Source organism: Harpia harpyja, chromosome 4, assembly GCF_026419915.1.
Source record: "Harpia harpyja isolate bHarHar1 chromosome 4, bHarHar1 primary haplotype, whole genome shotgun sequence".
Lineage (NCBI taxonomy): Eukaryota > Metazoa > Chordata > Aves > Accipitriformes > Accipitridae > Harpia > Harpia harpyja.
This window is the reverse complement of record NC_068943.1, coordinates 67,881,567-67,901,489: the sequence shown is the minus strand read 5'-3', so window position 1 is coordinate 67,901,489 and position 19,923 is coordinate 67,881,567. Positions and strand designations below refer to the sequence as shown.

At 43.6% G+C, this 19,923-nt stretch overlaps 1 protein-coding gene across 1 annotated transcript in view; it reads left to right on the top strand.

The window, feature by feature from the left end:
• Window positions 1-2,500: 2,500 nt before the first annotated feature.
• PLAGL1 (PLAG1 like zinc finger 1) overlaps window positions 2,501-19,923 on the top strand; it is a 52,600-nt gene continuing 35,177 nt past the window's right edge. The window contains exon 1 of the mRNA XM_052784580.1: window positions 2,501-2,597. The gene's annotated coding sequence lies outside the window, so the exon portion shown is untranslated. The remainder of the gene's footprint in view (window positions 2,598-19,923) is intronic.

Sequence of the window (19,923 nt, the reverse complement as noted above, 5' to 3'; positions counted from 1 at the left end):
GTGTTTCATCAAAAGCAGCTGGTTCTAATACGACTGTATCCGTGTGGTTTCCATCTATTGATTTCTCTGCAAAGAGCCAGAGCATTACTCCAACAACCAACTCAGCAGTTTAGCTCCATGGTTACTTCAACACCCACTTGAGAAGTAGGAAAGACATTGAGACTTACTGCCTGGCCCTGAATCAGTTTGGGAATGCTCTTGATATTGATGGACCAAACTGGACTCTGCATTTCTGTGTTGCACACTGACAGACTGTGAACATATTGGTGAGAGTAAAATTCATGGCTGGTTTGCTGCTGGCAGAAATTACGGGTTTCAAAGAGCTGCGGAGAGAATGAATAAAAAGAATACACCTTTGAAAGTGTTTGCTTGCTTGCTTATATGCACGTGTTAAACATGAACCTCACCTTATCCATCTTTAATGGCTACAGGCTTGGGAGCCAACAGAAGCTGTATTGCTTTAACAGCAGCAGTATACAGCAATCTACAGCAACAGCCCTGTGGTGTTTGCAAAGCCATGAAGACTCCTGTCCTACCCTCCTGCAGGGAGATGCCTTTAGACAAGTATGACAGTATCTATCATAGTGAAATAGTGAAACTATTCTAGCGTGGTTTCTCACTGCCAGGGCTTCTTGACTGGTACAAACCAGAAGCTAGACATGGCCTATAGCACATTTCAGTGGTCCTGCTGTGATGCTGCTTTATTGCAGTATCACTGTAGTTATAAACTGCCTTATGTCGCCTCACTCCTCCTCCTCAGCCCCACCATGAACATTTGGCGCTCTCAAGTTGCCCAGGCCTTGTCTATTAACATATAACAATATTAGCATATGTATATTGTCACTGGCAGCTTACGTTAATAAATTTGACAGTAAACTGTAGCAGCCATCTATGGTAGTGGCATATCCCATGCTGTTGACTGCCATGGGGTTCATGATTTCCAGCAAAATGTCTGGCTGAGAAGCTGGTGCAATAATGCTTGAAACTGTCCCAGAAAGATTACTTTCATCTATCAGGGTCCTAGCTGGATCTTGCAGCCACTGCTGATATAACATACGCTGTTAAAAATGACCTAACAGTAGAGTTTGACTTAGTAGGAATTGTGATTCAAACATGCTTTGGCAACTGAAATTATATCTACTTTAAACATAGCTTTTTTTAAGATGATAATTTTGGAAAGTACTCATGTGTATGATGGGTTACAGAGTACATCTAAAAGATTATTTAATGGGCAAATATCGGCAGGCCAACCATTACCATTTTTATTAATGGTAATTAATCAAATAAATTTGTTTCAGAGTTGACATACTCAAGTTATCTGCAGTTTCCAAAACCACAACACACTGAATCCACAGGATCACTGAAAGGTCTAGCTAGGTTGGAAGGGATCTCTGGATCCCTGGTCATCTGGTCCAACCTTCTCTAAAAGCGGGGCCCTAGATTAGGCTGGAGTTTGACTGGCTGGGGTGTAGCGCTGCTGAAATGGCTTTGGGGGTCTGGTGGCCTGCAAGGTGAGCAGCACGGCAGCAATGCCCCTCGCAGCCATGAAAGCAAACCATGTCCAAGGTTATGTCAGCAAGAGCATAACCCAACAGATCAAGGGATGCCATTATTCCACTCTATCTGGCACTTGTTGGTCCACACCCAGAGGACTGAGCCCAGCTGTGGTCTCCCCCAGTTCAAAAGAGGCACTGAAAAATTGGAGAGGGTCTGGTGGAAGGCCACAGAGACAGTTAAATGCGGAGAACTTGCCGCAGGAAGCAAGACTGAAGGAACTGGGTGTGTTCAGCCTGGAGAAGGCTCAGCTGGATCTGATTGTGGTTTTCCAGCACTGAAATGGTGGTTATGGAGAAGGTGGAAGCACCTCCACAAAGATGACCCATGACAGGACAAGAAGAAACAGCCACAAGCTGCTTCAGGGGCAATGCCCGCTGGGGGTGTGCCTACGCTCCCTTCCTGTGCCCCTCAGCCTGCCAGGGTGCAAGTCTGCAGCAAAACCCCAAGGTAAAATCGGTACGCGTGCAGGAAATTCTTAATGCGGTGAGGTGCCTTCCTTGGAAGTAATTAACTACCACCAGTGCAGGGGAGAGGGTTTGTGCGGGACAACTCGGTACGGCCACAGCAGTGGCGCTGTCGGCGGTCGGAAAGCCGCGGGCCGGGATACTCGCACTTCGTTTTTAACAAGTCTCCCGCTAGCGCCGTTGCAGAGCACGCCCTCGGGCTCCAGCGGCGGAGCTGCACCCCACCCGGCCGGCCTCCGCGCTCCCCGCGGCGCGGTCCTGCCCTGCCCTTCCCAGCGGCCCGCGGTGGTCCCCGGGCACCGCTCCCCGCGGGCCGCCCCGCGCTGTACCGCCGAGCGGCCGCTGCCCCGGAGTGGCGGGGAGGGGACGCGGCCCGTCCGCCCCTCGGCCCGGCCCTCCTCCGCCCCGCCCGCTGCCGCCCCGCCGCCAGGCGTCTCCCCGGGGCCGGGCACCGCCGCGGGGACGGGAGGAGCCGCCGCCGCCGCCGCTGCTGCGCTCCCCGGCCCGGCGCTGGGGGAGCGGGCGGCGCCCGCGGAGCTGGGCATGAGGTGAGCGGGGCTGCGCCGCGGGCGGCAGGTGAGCGGGGGCGGCGAGCGGGGCAGGGCCGGGGGGGAGTGCTCCGCAGCTCCGCAGCGGTGCCCAGCCGTTCGCGGGAGCAGGAGGCGCTCCGGGCGGGCCGGTGGTGGCGGCGGGGCGCTGAGGGGCGGGGGCCGGGCGGGCGGCAGCGCCGAGCACCGGGGCTGGCGGCCGGGCGGGCCGCCCGCCGCCGCAGGAAGGCGAATTGCGCCACATGTGTCCGCCTTCAGGAGGAGACTTTTGTATTTATTTATTTATTTATTTATTTATTTATTATTTATTTTTCCCTTCTCCCCCTCAACTTTTCCCAGACCCCAGCCGCTGCACTGGCTCTCCCTCTCGTCCGTCCACAGAGCCTCGCACTAGAGCCCCAGAACGGGCTAATATCCTCAGGCCCACTCCTGCCCCTCTTGCCTCTGGGAACAGAGAGGCCTCAGGACCGGGGATTAAGCGGGGGGGGGGGGGGGGGGGGGGGGGGACGGGACACGACGACGGGCGGGACACATCTCCTCGTCTTTCCTTTGTGCCTCTCTTCAGCCCCACTGTACTCACGGGGCTTTCACCGCGGCAGAGCGTGGGGCAGCGGATGGCACCTTGGCACCCGTTCGGCAGTCGCACCCCTGAGGTGTGACACTCGGGCCGTCGTCAGGGAGGTTTGCTCCCGCGTGAGGAAACATCTGCACCCGCCACTTGCAAACGGGTCTCGATGCCTGCCTCAGAATCCTGGCCAACAGAACCGGCCACAGCACGGTTCACATCAGTTCTTCATCCCTCTTCAGCCGGGTGACAGCTTACTGCGGTCAAGTCTTGAGCAGTCATTGGCTCCTATGGGAGACATGAGCCTTTTTTTTCTGTGGGGAAGAGAGATTTACCATGTTATGTGATTTATTTTCTCTTAAAGAACATAACTTTGTTAAAATTCAACTTTCAGTTGTTTTTTATTTCCCCATTAAAAGTCTGTGTCCCATAGCCAAATGATAGTTTGTTTTTCTGGAAAGGGGAATTTGGGACAGCCAAACTCTTCTCCAAGGGCTGTTGCTTTTCCTGTGTGACTTGAGCGTAACAAGTATGTTCCTCCTTACAAAGGAGGGCCAATAAGGCTAACTGCTTTTGTAGAAGATATTTAAAGTAGTTGATGAAGAGTACAAAGTAGTAGCTGTCTTTAAAATGTGACCTTAAAGGCAATCTTCCCACCTCAGCTGATACTTTTAATTTATAAAGGACTCTATAGGACAGAATCCAAGCTATGTTTTTGGGTGGAGGATATATCTATACACATACTTGTGTGTGGGCGCTTCGTCCAACATATAGGATTATTTGTATCACCTTGATGATGAGGGTCTTCATGAATAAATACATACGGTACACGCATTTTCTTTCCAAGAGGTGGTAGGAGAGGATGTGCTTGGCATTATTGCCAGAAGATGAGCGAATCCAGCTCTGACAGAACAAGGAAGGAAGAGGTTCTCAATCTGAGTACTCGCATCTCTTGGTATTGCAGTTGTAAAATTAACATCAACATGTGCAAGCTGATTCTTGGTTGTACCAATGCTTAGCAGAAAATCTGGCTGTTTAAGTCAGAAATATCTAACCCCATGCAGCGGCACAAAGTGCCCAGCGGTCCTGTCCTGACTTAGCAACTTCTCCTGCAAGTCAAGAGAGTCTCTTCTTGTGAGGTCTGCAGTACTCCTCTGACCCCACACGTGCAGCACCTCTGTTGTGCTCTGACCCTTTGCTGGGGAGAAATAAAGGTGCTGTCATTGGGAATTTCCCTTCACTGGTCCTTCCTGTCCCTGTTGTTGGTTTGGAGAAGCAGCACATGGAGCACCACTCAACCTCTGTGCATGGGGAGTGGTCATGCTGTACAACACGAAATGGGGCTGTGCAGGGCAGGTGGCTCTGGGTGGAACACGGGTAGTTCTGCTAAACAGAAGTATGGGTACAGTGACAGGAACAGTGACAAATTGTGTGATTATTATTTGATATTGTGTGCGTTTGCTGCTGTGTTGCCACTGTGTGTGCAGTATATTTTCCACAGTTAGTGTGCGCTTGCTTGCCCTGCATTGTAAGTCAAAGCAGTCAGAATCTCATTTGCAAACCTAATGGGAGCCGGTGTAGATTCTGGAGTAGTATAACTGCATAATAGGCTGATTGCCACTGCATTTTGAATTGATGAATGCTCTCGAGGTGTATGTCTGATATTCAAACAGGACCTGATCGTTCTGATCGTGCAGATGCTGCAAATCGATAATAGGATTATTTATGTAAGAAGTAGAAGATGGGATGAGCTGGAATAAAAGCTAGAAATAAGATCAGAAGGACAGTACCAGTTTCTCTGGACCTGCGCATCAGAGTGAGAACAGTAGTGGGAGGTTTGGAAAGTTTGATACAAGAAAGCACATGAACACCACAAAATAAATAATTATTTCTTAAAGGCAGAGGGGGCCATTAAATCATGTAGTTAGTTCTCCAAGTTTAACCAGGTTGAAGCCTTAGATTGGCATCTTCAAGTTAATTTAAAATTGCTCAGTTTATAAGATAAAAATGAAGAGTTAAACCATTTTGAGTGCGTTGCTTGTAGGTAGACTTTCTTTTAACATGGACCCTTGTTTTGCATTCATTTTGCGGACATGTAAGCCCGCAGGTCACAGATTCATGCTCTCTAACTAAAGACTCTAACGTCTATTTCCTTCCAATTCTGTAATGTGCTCTGCAGTGAGAATCTCCTTGTTGTGAAGCTCTGTGAGCACATGCATTTCTTCTCTCCCTGCCTGCCCTTCTGCCAGGACTCGGTGGAAAGGAAACAGCGTGAAGATCATTCCCCCCGTGATTGTTGAGACACATTTATTCTACAGTGTGTTGCAGGGACTGGGACCTGAGCTGCTGTCCCATTCCCTCAAACTCCTAACTTCTTGGCTGATGATTAAAACCCCACAACATTCAACCCCCACCCATAAGTGAATACACTTACTGTACTTAAGACAGTCTGTGCTGGTGTTTGATACAAGTTTCATGCATTTGCTGTAAGTATTCATGTGTTTGAGCACTCCACATTGCACCTACCTTTACGAACCTAAATAGTCCTCTTCAGTAAGAGCAATCTGGCTCACAAGATGTTTGCAGAACCAGAGCATATTTAAAGTACACATTGCCAACTAGTTCGCTACTGGCTCCACTGAGTTTTTATTTTAAGATGTTCCTGCTTTCAAAGATAAGCATGAAGCAAACAAGACTGTTCCAAACGCCAAGGGAACAGCAGTCACACACTTCTATTTAAGCACATGCCACTGTACAACCGGCCACATCATTTAATTGTCACTAAACCCAGAAGAAACTGTTTGTTTTTTTCTTGCGTGTGTGGAAAGAAGTAGGAAATCTCTTTAAATGATGCCAAGGATACTGCTATTTTATGATAACTAGCAGGAAATAACAAGAGTTAGGACAGAAAGAAGGTCAGTCTACTTGTATTCTGTATAGGAAAATCTTGGAAGTTGATCATAAAATTTAATTCCACAGATATCCCGAGGATAATCAAATAAATATTTGGCGTCTAGCTTTGCTTTTTTGCTGACTTACGTCTTTCTTCCATGCATTCTTCTGAATATAGGCTATTTGGAATTTGCTGTGAAAGCCTGTTTTCGGTTGCAGATGTCTCTGACATGACGATCTAGAAGCGACAGTTCTTTCCGGTGGTCTTTGTCCATATCCTTCTCCTATTTCCTCTTTTTTTCTTGCTTTTCTGCCAGTACTGATTGATATTCTGTAAAATGGCGTGAGTTGCAGTGCTAAATCAGGATCAAGGATGCCTTTGTAAATTAATTCTGTCTTGGGGGACAGAGTAGATCTGCTTTTATCTTTCTCCATCCTGCACCTAGAGCACTATTTTGGGAGAAGTTGTTTCGCAAACAACTTGAGATAGCAAAATTTAAGCTTTCATAATAGCATTAACTACTCATAATTCCAAGCTGCAATGATGATACAATAGAGGTTGTATCATAAGGCATTGGTTTATAGTTCTAATGAGTTGGAGAGATAACGTATTCACACTGATTATCTGCCAGTGTTTTCTCCCATTCAGCTTCCATAATTTTTCAAAGGACATCCCTGAACACACTGACAGTGTATATTCCCTTGCTTAAACCCCTGGAAAAACTGCAGTGGGAATAAAATGCAGAAAAGCGTGCATTTCTAGTCCTTGTGGTAGGTCGTAAAAGGGTTTAAAGTAAGCTCAGTCATGCTGGGTTGGTAACTCAACATCCTTGTTTGTTGTCATTTTTTCCCGTGGAGAGCCTCAAGTTTCAAGTATAGAAGGATTTGGCTCTCTGAGTTGCTAATAAATCCTTGAAGATATTAGACGAATATAAATGAAAACTCTAGTTCTTGTCTGTATCAGTGAAGAGCCTGAAAAAGTAGATGTGCAGCAGAACTGTGTGCATTTCATCTTGTTATTCTTAACTTAGGTGCTGCTGTTGGAGTATAAAGGAAGATGTAGGGGGTATCTTGGGAGTATTACCACAGTCTGCTGTGAGTGGCACCTAGTCTGGCTCTCCAATGATTAAGTAATGGGGAAGAAGACCTCCCAGCTCTGCCTGACCCACAGGGGTCAGAGAGTAAGTGCCGATGTTCATCCCAGCCCAACTGCTGGGAGGCAGTCCTCTGTGTAATGTGGACAGATTCCCCATGCCAATTGTTGTCTCCTCCATCTCCTCCTTCCCTGCTCTGAGCGAGGTGGGAATGGGTCTGTCCTAGGAGGATGCTTCTTTGTTGCCTATTTTCTGTGTATCTTGGGGAGAAGCAGTGGGTTTGTCTCTTGTGTGTTGAGATACAATAGGAGAGCGGTCATCTCTTGGGTGTCTAGAGTGATAGTATTCTTTTTGCCTTACACGGGGCGGTGGGCCTCGTGACAGGGAAACTTGTGCACATGGTTAAGGTAGTTCAGCTGGGGGCTGCCCAGACCTGCACATTACACATAGAGCTGTCTCAGTGCTAAATGTCAACTCTGTGTGCTGAGGAGTGTTGCAGATGACCTGCACGACTCAGACGTGCCGCATGGAATCGCTCACCACATTCACTGTGCAAATGGCACCATGCTTTGTCTTCACAGCGATGCTAACCATGGTGGGGCAAGTTGTGTGCTGCCAGTTTGGGAGCACAAGTCACTCTAGAATGGCAAGATTCATCCAGAGATTAGTAAGTTTGCTGGGTTCATCGTGTTGGGAGGCACTGTCCCCTGTCAACGTTCTGATGCCATTGCCTCTGAAACGATTGTCTCAAGAACTGTAGCAAGAAATGCATTTGCAGCAAATGCAGAATAGCAGCTGGTGAAGTGCTTGGGGTGGTGCCACCAGAGTGGTCAGCTGTGTGCATTGGGCATACAAGTCACAGGCTTGGTGTCAGGAGGCTAAAGAGTCCTGTAGTGTAGACACACAGAGAGTGCAGAGATAGCCGCTGTGCCCCTGTGCAGTCCATCCAACACCTAGAGCAGACAAAGACAGGGCACAGCATTTGCTCCAAGTGTTGTACCGTGGCACAAGTAACAAAGTCAGTGTAGATGTGCTTTGCTTTTCTTCAGGGCATGTAATAGAATTGCATTTAGGAAAATACTGGAGTAGCATTATCTAACCTGTGCTAGCATATACAATAGCAAGCAAATATAGTGCAGTGAGCAATATTATACTTCGCTCTTCCACTTGGTCTCTTGTTTTCAGGTTCCTGTTGCTATGAATGGTGTTGAGGGACTCTTGAGGATAAGCAAGGATATCTTCTGCAAGAATGTCACGTATATCTTTCAGAGAGAACTGCAACAGCAAAAGTCCCACGTGCTTTTTTGGCCATAAACTGTCACTGCAATTTTGTCGGTTTACTTCAGCTAGAATGTTATTTCAATCACCGCAGCTGTATAATGTGATCAACAGCATTGGTTTTTCCTGTCCTACAGAAATAAGTAACATTAGAATCAATATAGATTTTTTTAAAGATTACAATTAAAAGTGCTGCTAGCTGAGCAATAAACAAGTAATTTATAAAGCATTAAAATTCTGTTTTGCCAATGCCTTGACAGATTGATGCCCAAAGAAGACACCGGGTATCTAATCATTATATTGTCCTGCAATAATAAACAGTGGAAGGACCAGTGAAGCATACGTTAACGATGTAGCTAAGCTAGTTCAAAATTTATTTTGTCCCCAGAGAGGTGGATGCTCCTTCTTTGTCAGGTGGAATTATGTCCAGAGTCATTGCCAGAAATGCAGTGTGCAGAGAACCAAGGGGAGTATGAAAGGAAGGGAAGCAGCAATGCCGAACGAAGATCTGGAAAGAGGCGGTAAGCAAACGGCAAAGGAAAGATAATGAAATACTGGAAAGTATTAGCTCAAGGAAAGAAATTACTGAAAATGTAACTGAAGTTGGATTGAAGAAACAAAAGAGAAACTCTTGGAAGAACAGTGCAAAAAACCCCAGAGATTTGTTTTGTCAACATAATAAGTTCTGTTTTAATTCAATTTTCATTTATTCTTAGCAACCAGTTCAGCTTTCTGTGCAGAGGGGCAACCTTTGTAATGTTCTAGAAAGCAAAAAGATTCTACATATGTGGTCCAGGATGCTTTCTGGCTTCTGATTTTTTTCTTGTATCTCAGTGGGAGTCATGGCTCACCTGCATCAAGTACAAGTAAAAGGCATTAAGCCCTTTTTAAGCGATTAAGACAAGTTGAGAAGTAGTAATGTAAGTCTTTTCTGCTTCAACTGTACTTCGATACCTCAGCGATCACCCATATTAATTAAACAAGTGACTTAATACCTCTTACAGTGAAACAGCAGCAGGTGAAATCAGGTGATTTACCTGTTGAAACACTACCTTTTTGTATTCTCAGGGCTCATCCAAGAAAAGAGCAAGGCTGCTGGCCAGAATGAATCTAAACACCCTATGATAAAACCATTCCTCCCTCTTCTGGTGGAAGAGAAATTTGAAAACTAGCACATCAGGTATCCCAAGTGGATGCATCATTTGCTTTTTGTAAAGCTGGCAGCCAGATAGCCCTTCCTCATTCCGATGGTGCCAAGCACTGGAAAGAGGTCGCTCAGTGGTAGGTGCCAATGAAGGTAAGAAGAATCGTGTCAGGTGGGGATTTCCACAGTTGGGGGGGAGGCTGTTATAGCCCAAATGAAGGAGGATGAAACCAACAATTTCAGTGAAATATAACACAGCCTGTAGCACTGATTCATCTCAAAGCCAGTGAAACTGATACATTTCTGCAAAATGTTTTGGTTTCAGTTAACTCAGCATATTCAGACAAAAATAAGTTTTGCTGGAAATATTTTGACTTGTTCACAACTCATTTGTTTTTACAAACCTAACACTCCTTTCCCCACAAAACAAGTAAATAAGCAGGCAAAGCAAGCACACATGTACTATAAAATCTGTGATCTTGAAATTCTGTAGTTCTGAAAAGCATCCTCTGCTTTCCTTGCTGTGAACCTGTTGTGGAGAGGTGTTTGTGAAAAGATTCTTACCGCTGTGGTGATACTCACAGTGTCCTGGTTTCAAAACCTGTTGCTTTGGATTTTTACTTTTGCTTCGAACAAAAGATTGCAGAGGCATTTTGGGTCTCTTGGGGGTTGCAGATGGATCGTAATGATATTCTTATCTCTGGTTGTGCCTGGCAAGTCTTCTGGACCTTATTACTTCTCGCATAACAGCTGCCAGTGACAAGAATAGTTTTCCTGCTTAGAAATCATCTTTATTTGACCTGTGCACATTTACATGCTGTTCTTGTCTCTAAAATATTCTTAGTGTGAGTGATAGATGGAATCATCTCCCTTTTTAATGCATGAATTTGCTCTACAGATTTTTCACTGAGTCTGCTAAGGTATGTGGAGGTTTGGGGTTAATAAAAATGTATCCTAGTTTTCAAGCTTTTATTGAATAAAATGAAGAGAGGCTGCCCTGACCAAAACAGAGAGATTGACAAGGAAGAAAACAAAACAAAACAAGGATAAATGGGAGAGTAAATTGGTTTTCCCTCTTTATCTTATTCTAAAATAAAAGACTGTAATTGATTTTTTTTTTTCAGTAAGTTTCTTTACAGTTTCAGTGATTTGTCAGTGTTGAAGCCAGAATCTCAGAACACTTCAGTCTTTGCAGGCCTCGGCACCCATACAGGCAAATATTTGCAGGCCTCGGCACCCATACAGGCAAATATTTACAAATCTCTGGACCCTTAGCAGAGATGAAATACTGAGTTACAGAGTGTATAAGAGGATATTAGAGGTCATCAAAGTGACTCGGTTGAGAAGGGGTTGTGGGTCTTAGTCCTTTTAAAAAAAAATTGTCAGGTTTTTGCTAAGTTTTTCTTACCACTTTTATCAGCATTAAAAATATCAACATTTAAAAATAATTTTAAAATTGGACATTACAAAAATGAGTATAGACTTCTTAAACTAATGGAAAACAGTGTATAAAAATAAGGTTATCGTAAATATTTTGTACCCAAATAAGTAAAAAGGTTCACAGAATAGTTGAAGACAATGTGGAATGAGTGTCTTTTTTGATCTGTAAAAATATTAGCAGGATATATTACTTTAAAACTTTTTTTCTTGTCAAATTCACTCATTTGTTAGAGTATACAAGTCTCTGAATTAGTCTTTACGGTCAGTGATTTGCACTGATTACTGTATTAATCATCTAATTTAGAAAAACCCATAGTCAGGTTATAATTTTAAAAATTAAAGTCCAACCTCATAGCAAAAGTTGTCACGCATCTACTTAGGTGCTAAGGTTGCTGTCATACTTCTAATAATATATTTGGGTCCCAGAATCTTAAATTGCATTAAATGGTGTCGTGGTTTAACCCCAGCCAGCAACTAAACACCACGCAGCCGCTCACTCACTCCCCCCCACCCAGTGGGATGGGGGAGAAAGTCGGGAAAAGAAGCAAAACCCGTGGGTTGAGATAAGAACGGTTTAATAGAACAGAAAAGAAGAAACTAATAATGATAATGATAACACTAATAAAATGACAACAGCAATAATGAAAGGATTGGAATGTACAAATGATGCACAGTGCAATTGCTCACCACCCGCCGACCGACACCCAGCCAGTCCCCGAGCGGCGAATCCCTGCCCCCCCACTTCCCCGTTCCTATACTGGATGGGACGTCCCATGGTATGGAATACACCGTTGGCCAGTTTGGGTCAGGTGCCCTGGCTGTGTTTTGTGCCAACTTCTTGTGCCCCTCCAGCTTTCTCACTGGCTGGGCATGAGAAGCTGAAAAATCCTTGACATTAGTCTAAACACTACTGAGCAACAACTGAAAACATCAGTGTTATCAACATTCTTCGCTCTGAACTCAAAACGTAGCACTGTACCAGCTACTAGGAAGACAGTTAACTCTATCCCAGCTGAAACCAGGACAAATGGTAATTTTAATTTCATTTATTTTGACAAGGATGTTCTTCAAAAGTTGAATCTGTGGAGTTTACAGGACAACTTAAAACAACATCTTTGTGGAAAGTGTGACCTGTGCCTTCAGTTTGTCCCAGCAGAGCACTGATTCTTGAATCATACTGATTCTCCCAATGCAAATCTGGTTAGCAAGTCATCAATGATCGTTTATTAGAAATCTGTTGGTTTTTTATTAACATTGTAGTAGATGTTGGAGACTAGAATGTCATGGTGCAACAAGTAGAATACACTTCAGTAGTTTGTTGGCTGAAATCATCTAAGTATTAGATAGCGGACACTTTTAGATAACCCCAAATTCTTCTACTTGCAGACCTCACATCCCATATAAACATCTGACGGAATATGTTCATGTAGGTTTTATAAATTACTAAAATGACCTCCTGGTAACTTGGGGTGCAAATGTCAAATGTCTGAGTTGTTTGGGGTTATTTTTCATTTACTCACTGAACCATACTGAATGGATGTTTCAAATGTCAAAGTTGGAGTTGAAGAGGTCATGCAACTGGGTGAAGAAATAAGGACAAATGACCTCTTGGTGAACTTTTAATGAAAGGTTAGAGAGCACAGGATTTTTTCTACATTATTGTAACAACCTTTTCTATATCAGGATAACTTTTAAATGAAGAAATGGTGTTCTTTGCCCATGTTGCTAGAGCCCTTGGAGAAGTTAAACATATTCCAAGACTGTCTCTGAAAAAATGTCATACAGACAAGTGACTGTAATAAAAACTCCGAACTGCTGAAATACAAGGTATATTTTGTATCTGCCTGGACTTTGCATTCAGTAATCCATGGTGCGCCAAATTTCAAGTTCCTAATTTAGTATTGATATGGGAGTTAATGGTCGCTTATTTTGAAGTGGGGTTTTTCATCCTGTGGAGGTGGTGGCTGAACTGTTCCTTTACTGGTCTCTACAGGGCTCTTCAGCACTGGCCTTGTTATTCTGGTTTCATAATTCCTTTTGCATTCTCCTACACTGAAAAAAGCAGCTTGCATAGACAAGAGCCAGTCTCCCTTAATTTATTCAAGTTTCAGTTTTGCTGGAGAAAAGGGTTGGAACTACATTACTGTGCGGGCTGAAGTTTTAAACAAGCATGAACACTGTGCATGTAATGCCACATTTTTTGGCTTCTTGTTTGAGTAATGTGCAAGAAATGGCAGAGGATCCCTAGGAGGTTTGTATACCATACAATTACCAAGAAGGCCTCCAGTCCAGACCTTGGAAAGGCAGGAGTTAGAACTCTGTGTTACAAGCTGTCAGTATGGGAGAGCAAGAGATTCAACTGATCTTTAGTTGACAGTGGGGAGTAACTTTTTCTCTCATCTTTATCTGAGAAGCAGATTACTGTGCTGAATATGGATGGTGATTCATTGTGTTGAATCTGCATCTATATCTACATTTATTCAACAATAACCTGTGAGCCGCAATTTGCGGATTTTGGGAATTATCATATGGCTTCATAATCAAAGGAAGAATTAAGGAAACAGGTAATATTTGGGAACATGTGTAGCTTTCATTAATCAAGCGTATATGCAGTATTTGCAGGATTTGGATATTATTACAGTTGTGCACCGTAGGCATTCTGAGCACTACTATGAAAATCTAACCCCTAAAACTAACATACCCTTTAAGAAAAGGCAATAAGAAAACACTCCTCAAGTTACAGTGTAATTCCAGCAGAATTAGTCCCTGATGATTTAATGTAATGGCTCCATTTCAGTAAATTAGTTTTAATAATTGCCCCTTGCATCTGTACCGTATGAAGTGGAAGATTGCGTCTTTCATGCAGTATCCCACTCCAGCCAGTCCATGTGCCAACGGGAGTGAAAGGACGTGGGTGGTTTTGCTGCCGAGTTTGCCATTGGCAAATCCAGCTGCTGTTGGCAGAAAATCTGACCGTGCGATGCAGGTTGCAGCAAACCAATTGTGGGATGTGACAGGCAGCTGTTACCCAGTGCAAGGCTTATGGCATTTAATTAAACAAATCAGCTACTGTTGTCTCTCTACCTCGAGTATTTTCTTAGTGAAAACTCTTTGCTTATGCTTTAGTTTGAGTTTTGAGGATGTATTAGTGTTGTCATTGCTTCCTTTGATGGCTCAAGCAATTCTCTAAGTCTGAGGCCTTAGAGGACAGAGGAAAGAAAACATTAGTACTAGCCAAGATGCTGTTAACAACAGTGGGGCATATTATGGAAGAGCATTAATTATGCTTTGATAGGTAATTTATGTATAGAAGAGACATTCAGCTTTTATGAAGCAGCTAAAGAGACAAAGCTGCTAAACCTGCTGAAATCACTGTTAAGGTCATATGTTGCATCTAAAATACCTGTAAAAATACCAATATTCTCAACCTGAAATCCTTATTCAGGTATAACTTCCTCAGTTTTACAAGTTTCTGAATGAAGTGGTCATTTCACAGTATTGAAATTTAAAGCTTCTAAAGAGCGAGAGCAAGACTCTGAACGTGAAATTTGACCAAATAATTTGAATATTAATATTTACATAATATAGCAGCAACATTACACACTGCATTACGTTATTGCAATAGGACCCGTCTGGATGACATTGTAGGTATATGCAAAGTTTGTGAGCATCTGAGGCTGGGAGGTTTTAGATTACCATAACCTAAGCAAGATGTGTGAGGTAAGGTGTTGGCTTCCAGATGACAAATCTGTTTTTATGATTTCCTGAAATTTACTGATGTTGCTGAAGTACTGGCTAAATGTGTATCCCCCTCTCTGGTCATGGGAGTGGCTGTTGCACTGTGTGGGAACTCGTCAGTCTGTCTGTCTCTGCTGTGGGTTTCACTCACCGCATTTGGAAAGCTGGTGGCTGCTAATGCATTTTATTTGTAGCAATCTTATGAAAGGAGAGAGTGTTAAAGCCGAGGTTTTTGTAAAACCTTTTTTGAAGCCGCAGGAGACTTGTTGACTCCTTGGGGAAGGCTACTTGAGGAGGATGCAGGGAAGGGAAAGGAAATCTCCCTGTCACCAGCCTGTCCAGCTGAGAGGAGTGGCAGTGCCCTTCCTGAAATGAGTGCTGGGATGCAGGCCTGAAGCAATGAAAAGAGTTTAGCCAAGGTATTAAGGGAGAATAGGAAAAAGTGCTTTTTCACGTGACCTCATACAAGTGGGTTCGGTATTTGTTTTGTGCCAGGGTTCAGTCCTGAGTTTCAGTGAGTAGACCAGAGTCCTCTCCACAGGCTCATTGAAATGGAAATAGTTTTGCCCTGCTGCTCTGGAATGCAAATTATTTTAGGAATGTTCCTGGGCCTTGTGGCTTTCTAAAACTCACACTTTTGAGATTATTTTTTTTTTAGCTTATTTTAACCAATTCTCGTAACAAAACAACGATCCAGAAAGATGGCTGGTACCTTGATCCTGATCCAGCAAAATATGAAGTGTAGGTTTGTCTTCACGTGTACAAATAGTTCCCTGCAAGTCAGTGGTGGAAAGACATGGGAAATGCAGAAATGCTTTGCTGGATCGCAATCAAAATGCTGAGTGCTTTGCAAAGCCAAACAAGAGCAGCCCTCAGTAAGGCAGGCTGGTGTGAGATGCCATTTGGTATAATTCCCTAGGGATTTGTCTCCCTTTTGTTGCTATTGATTTTTAAAAATACTGTTTAGTAGCATTTCTTCTGTTACCAGGGCACTGGAGATGGGCAAAGACTTGTACTTGATGCCTTGTCTGCCATAGGTCTTTTGCTGACCAAAATAGACCAACATCATGTGATATGAGGCTAGGAAAATTATGATGAGAGGCAGTGCCATATTTCAGAACAGGAAAAACTTGCTTAGAAACAAGGACTGGGATTTGTTGGTCTTTATTTCTGGTGTCAGGACTCAGGATATAAAATGGATTTACTTTTAATGAAAATTGCTTTTTTGCTTTAAACTGAAAATACACTTGGATAAATAGGTGCATATGTGGACCATATTTGATGATGCTACATGTTAAGGTGATTGTAACCAGGTTAGAATATTGATTAGTTGGTGCAGGGAATGGTAAAGCAGGACTTTTTTATGTATCCAAATGCAACACTCAGTATAGCTTTGGCAAAATAATAGCCAACTGATCCAAAACTTATTGAAGGCAATAGGATGTCTTATTGCCTGACCTCCCGAAGTTACTGGAAACTGACAGGGCTCTTGGTTGCTTGCATACCAAGGCATTTAATCTGTTGTTGTGGTTTAACCCCAGCCAGCAGCTAAGCACCACGCAGCTGCTCACGTACTTCGCCCCCCACCCCCAGTGGGATGGAGGAGAGAATCAAGGAAAAAAAAAAAAAGGTAAAACTTTTGGGTTGAGGTAAGAACTGTTTAATAGAACAGAAAGGAAGAAAATAATAATGATAACAATAATAAAATGACAATTATAATAATAAAAGGATTGGAATATACAAAACAAGTGATGCACAATGCAATTGCTCATCACTTGCAGACCGATGCCCAGTTAGTTGCTGAGCAGCGATCCCCCCCAGGCCAACTCCCCCCAGTTTATATACTGGGCATGACGTCCCTTGGGCCCCTTTGGCCAGTTTGGGTCAGCTGCCCTGCCTGTGTCCCCTCCCAACTTGTGCCCCTCCAGCCTTCTTGCTGGCTGGGCATGAGAAGCTGAAAAATCCTTGACTTAGTATAAACACTACTTAGCAACAACTGAAAACATCAGTGTGTTATCAGCATTCTTCTCATACTGAACCCAAGACATAACACTATACCAGCTACTAGAAAGGAAATTAACTCTATCCCAGCTGAAACGAGGACATCTGTAGAGATGTGTATATAGTTACAAAGTTTCCTTCAGCAGCAGGACTAGTTTATATATTTGTGTAGTATTTGTGTGTGTATACACAGTTCAAAACAATATCATGAAGGTATACAAAATATTCTTAGTAAACACACTAGGGAAAACATATCCTTGAGAGCATGACTTTTATCCACCCACAGTCTGCCTTATGATTTTGTGCACTGTTCTTTTACATCTGCACAGTCCTTTGTAAAAGAGAGATGTTCCATATATAACTTTGTGTTTTCATTATTTTTTACATTCACAAATAAGACTTACATTTGAAGAACTTCTGCAACATCAGTGAGCCAGATTTCTCGATCAGGGACGCAAGCATTTGTGTTGTACCGGTCAAGTTCTTTGCTTAATCAAGGGAAAGATGCGGAATCCTGTACCTAAAGAAAAACATTATGGTGACAAAAGAGTTATTCTGTTTTATAATTATAAAATAATTCCATGATTTGGAAAGAATATGCAATTTTGTAAAGGGACAAGTATATGCTATTTTATATGATAAATTATAAAGTGATCTATAATTTCATGTTTTCTCCAGTGAGGGACTCTATGTGTGGTAGATACAAAATGCACAGAGTTTCATTGTTGGACATGTTTGATGAGTTATACTTAACATGTACCGAATCCTGATTGTGGATACACATGTGGGACTAACACAAACTTCAGAAAATCTACATAGGTTTCTCTGAATGGTGATTTTGGCCCTGCATATTCATTTTTCCCTCCATTAATACTTAAAAAATTTCTATATCATTGCGGCTTTCCTTCCTGTTCATGAATTAGGGAGAAGAGAAACTATGTCAGCAGAAATGCAGTTAGCCCAGCATGAGCACTAGCAGTAGCCAAAAGAGAACAAGAAGGGACACTAGTGGAATGCTAATGCTGTGTAATAGATGCATTGTCTCCTGAAGGTATGTTTTCTTCTGATGGATGCAACCTGAGGCATAAGGTATGCTGAAAGTTGAACCCCAGCAACCGATTTCTGTAATGGGGGAAGAGAGTCCTTCCTGATTTAATCTCAGTGTAAGTAGGTTAAGTGTGGTTTTCCTGTCACATCTTTGCTGTGTATTGCAGATGTAAAGACATCTGCAACCGTATTACTTACCATAGATGTCTTGAAAAAATGCTTTTACTTGTGTTTTACCTTTACTCAGTTAAAATGTGATAAAAGATACTTAGATAACAATGTCATCTACGTAGGGCTGTTGTGAATCTATAAGTGGGTTGTCCTGGACATTCTTCTGAGTATCTGAAGTATAGTGGCATCCCCTTTTCAGCTGCACAAGTAAGGTGGACAGATAACTTCACAGCATCAGGAGAAGAGTCTTCTGGTGACTGGTTAACTAGTGCATCTCTTGGGCATGCAGCATGAAACTGAGGTGCATTTTTGAGCAGTATAATGCCAGATCATTAGAAAGAGTATGCCTGTGCTGACAGTTGTCATTACGTTTTGGCATTGTTTTTGTGTGGAAAGCAATGTAAGGAATTCTGTAATAACCTCTGAGGGCTATGGGGGGCAGATGCTGACTGGTTCAGAACAGCTGTGTTTCTGCTCACGGTGGATTCATAATTCAAAAGCTATGATCCAGGTATTTGTCTCTGCATGGCGTAGGTCTCTTGCAGGCAGCATGTTCTCTTGTCATCTACAGATGGCATCATGATGCAAGCATAAGGGTATCGCCCACAGTGTCAGTGTGGCGGTATGAAAGCTTTTCCTGTTGCTGCCACTTGTGTCTCTTCCCACATCAGTGCCTGCTTTTCCTCTGGCTTTCTGGGGCATGATCCAACCGAAATGATTCTATGATTCTATGATTCTATGATGCCAGGGAAGGTAGATGTACCTCTTCTGGAAGAGAGTCAGGTCAGCAGAAGAGCTCTGTCACGTGAACCCGCATAAGAATGCTGTGGTGCTACATGCAGGACAGCTGTCTTGAACAGCTAGTTGCAGTCTTATGTTGCAGGTGTTGCAAAGGTCCCTCACAGAGCAGTTTTCTGGCCTCCTTTGCCATGGAGTTTGTTATCTCTGGTGACGATAAGCTTCAGGGCCAGTGAAGCAAGCACTGTTTGGTAGAACCGTGTCATCCTCCTAGAAATCTGCAGTGACCTGCAGTGGATACAGAACTTTAGGTGAGAACTGCATTCAGAAACTTTAGCCAGGTGTCATCATAGCATTTTCCAGGCACAGGAGTGCTGCCCCTCTTGCTGCCACTCAGTGCGAACCACTGGTAAGCAAGGTAGTTATGAAGGCTGTTGTTGGCAGCCTTCATGGACAGCTCATGTGCATCATGAACAGCCCTGGAGATCCTGCGCAGGCTGATTTCCCTTGCTGTGTGTTTCCTTGTGGGAGTCACCCTTCCTCTGGTGCAGCAGCGACCCTGATCCTTGTGTAGGTCCTCCTCATGGACTGTACCTGGAAACTGGCTGATTTCATTACTCCCACGTCCTCTGCATCAGAACAGAAGGGGTAACAGGCATTGCCTTTCTGACTGTGGACCCTGGACATCCCAGGGCAATCCCACCACCATAATGTGTACCCATCCCACATGCCCACAGTGTGCCCATTACAGTCATTTCTAAAACACAGAATGCATATTCTGTAAATTTGTGGCAGTGGTGGAACAACTAAGAAAAATAAAACCTAAAATCCTGGCTCCTACACAAATATACTCTGTGACATGCCCTTCTCACTAGGCAGTGCAGAACCCATCCTCCCTTCCTCTAACCAACACATAACCAGTTTTCACCATCACAAAGCATCGAACTTTTAATCATCCAATGTGCCTGTAATCACTGCTTTGCTATCTGTAGACTGTTAACCATCTATTATACTTAACCCATCAAGTCCTATTCAACCTAAATGCGTAAGCTAATTTCCTAGTACCTGAAAGCCAGTAAGAACCTCATAAGGCTTTGCCTCAAATTTTCAGGGCTGCATTTTTCATGTATGGGAAACATCCCCCACTCTGCTCCTCCTCCTCCTCTTCTGCCCACTCACTGATGAGGAAGGACAGTATTTAAGAGCAACCACAAACAACTTCTTTGGCTGTGTGAGCAGCAAATTT